The sequence below is a fragment of the Coffea eugenioides genome, chromosome 5 (assembly GCF_003713205.1).
Source record: "Coffea eugenioides isolate CCC68of chromosome 5, Ceug_1.0, whole genome shotgun sequence".
NCBI classification, from domain to species: Eukaryota; Viridiplantae; Streptophyta; class Magnoliopsida; order Gentianales; family Rubiaceae; genus Coffea; species Coffea eugenioides.
Genome location: NC_040039.1, coordinates 38,793,664 through 38,797,862, shown reverse-complemented (window position 1 = coordinate 38,797,862; position 4,199 = coordinate 38,793,664).

The window sequence follows — 4,199 nt, the reverse complement described above, 5'->3', positions numbered from 1 at the left end:
TTGGTGATGAGGACATGGAGAGAGTAGTAACTTAAAGTGCTCCTATGCTTAATGTATTGACTCTCCTTCCATTTGAGAAAATGTGTAAATCTTGTTCCTTTCTGAGGTGAATAGTACTTGGTCATAAAGATATTATAAACATTTTCCCATATCCTCAAAGATCCTTTAGGTAGATGAAATAATCAAGACTTTGCACAATCCTTTAGACAATAAGGGAAGCACCTCATTCGTAAGTCATCTTCGGGCACTCCATTCAAAGGAAAAGTTTGGACCACCGAATAAAATTCTCTTATGAAGGAGAGTGGATCTTCATTGGCTAAACCATGGCAAGCAGGCAAAATGCTAAAGTGTATCGTTTTGAGCTCATAGTTCCTTGCTTCTTCACTTAGTCTAATGTAGTGGGAAGAAGCCACGATCACAGGATGTTGGATGTCCCAAAGACGAAGTCCTACGGGTGGTTGCACTACCTGCTGTTGATTATTGTCATTATTTCTATTCTCCTCAGCCATCTCTTCATCGTCAGCCTTGCTGACTCAGCTCTAAGGTAATATGGAATCCTAGTGAAGATGGTTACAAAGTTTATTTTTGCAAGCGAGTTTGTTTCCTCAAATACTTCGCAGTTTTTTCAAATTATGGGTCAAAATTCAAATTACCTTTTTGAGATCGGGTCATACACCAAACACCTAAACAAGAAAAGTCAAAACTAAAAGTGAAGAACTAGAAATAAAATAAGATAAAATAAAATAAAATAATCCCTGGTAACGGTGCCAAAAAATTGATCGATGAATTCCTGCAAGGACACAAGGTCGATTGAAGTAATAAATTATCTGGAGTATTCCAGGGTCGAACCCACAGGGACGAATTAATTTTCTACTTTAATTATTCTAACAAAATAATAAAATTCAAATTCAAGAGTTTCATTTTCTAACTAAACAATAAAATTATCAATGCAAATAAAGTAGTGATGAGAAAACAATAGACGCGAGTTTAGGGTTTCATGTTTTAATCTAGAATTTGAATCAATTATCTAGTTAATTTCTTAACAAACTATAAATGCATCACACGAATATATTTTAGACCACCTCTCGATGCATCTAAAATGTGTTTAATTAAATCCTATGCCTCTCTCGATGGTCATAAAAGTTCAATTAAACCCATTAAGATTCTCAGTGATATAGATACATCATGCATACCTTAACCTACTCTCGTGATTAGTCTATGTGTATTTATCTATCTAGTGCATGGTTGTATCTCCTTTCTCAATTTGACACAAACCCAACATTTATATTCATGGCGATCGGGCATAAATACGCATTAAGAACAAGATAAATAAATCATAGTAAAAGACAAGGAATTAAACTAAAAGAATAAATCAAATTCTTTCATAAAAACTCTAACTCTAGAAACAATTTAGTTCAACATGATTTGACAATTATAACCACAAATTCAAAGAGTTGCTGCAAAGATGCGAGAAAGAGTAAGAAAACTTCTCAGTTGCTCGCTCCAATCTTATCTTCTTGCGCGCTCCCTGATTAGCCTCTAGTTGATCTTGATCTCTCAAGAAGAAACTAGGAAAAGATGTTAAAACTTGTCTAGACTAATGTTTTCCACCCTAAAAATAATCTAAAGAACCCCTATCTAAAGTTTCTTGGAGATATATCCTAACTAGGGTAGGAATAGGCTTTATTACACTAAAAAAAATCACATTTCCACACTTTTTCTCAATGAAGACCAGCCCGAAGCCCGATGATAGGCCAACATCCGGCGTTGGTCTTCGGGCCAAGCAAGAAGCATAAAAGAATCTGGCAATGTTCAGCGCGAAGTCCGGTGCCAAGTCCAGTGCTGGACTTTGAGCCTCAAAAGATCAATCAAATAGGTTGAATCAGTTCTTGATCAAAACATAAAAGTTGTAGCCCTTTTAACACGCATTCCAATGCCATAAGAATCAAGTCATTTGGGTCTAGACACTAAGATATTCCTAAAATATTGAGACCTGGTTGTAAGAGCATCGCAACGCACTTGTACTTCAGTAATTTGGATATTTGACTATGAAAATGAGAGAACCAAACTTTGATGTCTTCATATGAGTTGTAGAGCATTCTCTTAGCTTCAAATTGAATTAAGAATCATCTAAATCCGCTTTGTGTCGCTCAAGTTATCACCAAATCCTAAAACATATCAATCCTGCCAACCCTTTCCTCTTGACTTTTTCCCTTTTTATTGCTACTTCACACCACATTTTTAGTCCATTTTCTCTTCAATTGAGCTCTTAACCTTTTAGAAAAATATACAAGAAAAATTAAGTAATTTCTATCCAAGATAAAGCTCAAATAACATAATTAACTAGCAATTTATACCTATAAATGAACTACAATTTACACCCTATCAACTAGAAACAAAACCAAATTGAGCAAGAGTGGAACTGAATTTGGCAAACCAAGCCCTGGGATCTTGCTTTAGTCCATACAAGGCTCGTCAAAGTTTACAAACCTTATGAGGAGAATGATAGCCAGGAGGATGCATATGAACCTCTTCTATTAAATCACCATAAAGGAAGGTGTTTTTAACAACCATTTGGAAAAGCTTCCATTTACGAACTGAAGCAATAGCTAAGAGGCTGCGGATAGATGTCAATCGAGCTAGTGGAACAAAAGTTTCTATATAGTTTATGCCATACTCTTGAGTGTACCCTTTGGCTACTAAGCAAGCTTCGTAACGCTCAATAGTTTCATCAAAGTGGGTTTTGATTTTGTAAACCCATTTTCACAAAATATAAGTTTGGGGATGTAGGTGCAATTGAGTTCAATACGGTTGTATACTATTGTTTCACTTCTTCTGAGATTTAGTGTACACTTACATTTAGTATTACTTACAGAATAAGTAATTTTTTTGTACATTAAGTTAGTTTGCTAGAGTACAACAAAGTTATTTGATCATGCACTAAATCAAGCAAAGAATTTAACAAACATAAAGTCCCACCAAATATCAACTTCATCTACTCCTAGTTCGTATAAGTTGGTGAGGACTATATATTTAGGGGCAGAGACACATTCTTTTTAGGGGTTGAAATTGCACCCGTTCACTTTTTAAAAGCTATAAAACAACCTATACAAAGTTTAGGTTTTTATAATTGCCAAATTTTTACCCCTCCCTTCTTCCCCTCTCCTTCTAGAATTTTCAAAATATTCTATCTTGTTCCACTACTGTACCCCCAAAACTATTGCAATTTTTTTTATAGTTTCCTTCACCATTTCTATGATAAAATCCTTAAAAAAAATGATGCTATTTGTATTTCCTTTCTGATAGATCTTATTTGCTTAATATTGTAACTCCATTTATATGTTTAACTATACAATTTACTAGTGAAGTAAATATTCATTTATTTATTTGACTAAATACACATTGTTTGTCTATTCTATATATTTGCATATACATGTTATAGTTTTACATCTTATGTTAACGATTTTACAATTTTATGCCATTAAATGACCCTGATAACTGCTACAAATAATGAATCACAATATATACAAATTTTTATCTTATTTTTGCAATATTGAATAAATTTGTTCATGCATATTATACTTATAAGAAGCATTTAATTGTGCTAAAAGTCCACAAAACACATATTCTATGTTTAAACATTGATTTTTACTCAAATAGTGAAAATGCCTTTTGACGCGAAAATCGACACTTTTAGGTGAAGATCTCCGGTTACTCAACATTTCATATATTTAAGTTGCTATGCATACTCTTAATTCAAGTGCCATTTTACACGAATATCGACATTTGTAGATGCCAACCCCCGGTTACTCGGTACATGAGTCATTGGAGTAGAACAAAAACTCTTTTTTTTTTCCTTTTTTTTTTCTTCTTTTTCAAAAGTAAAAGATAATAAATAGATATTTCCTCTTAACAAATACACAAGAATAATCAAAGGAAAATTATAGCCTTTATTGACTATATCAATCATTCACTTGTAAAATTAAGTAAAGAGGAGAAATCTCATTAAACATGCAAAATTATAGGCATAATTTTCCTTACTTTATCAGATATACTTTCTAAAATGCAAAAATCCTAATTGCATAGTAACCATTTCCAAGTCAAATGAGGACTAAATCTTCCAAAATACATATAAAGTTTCAACAAGTGGAAGAATGAAACACTTAAAGTTGGAACAATTTGGCCCTTTTTTAAATAAA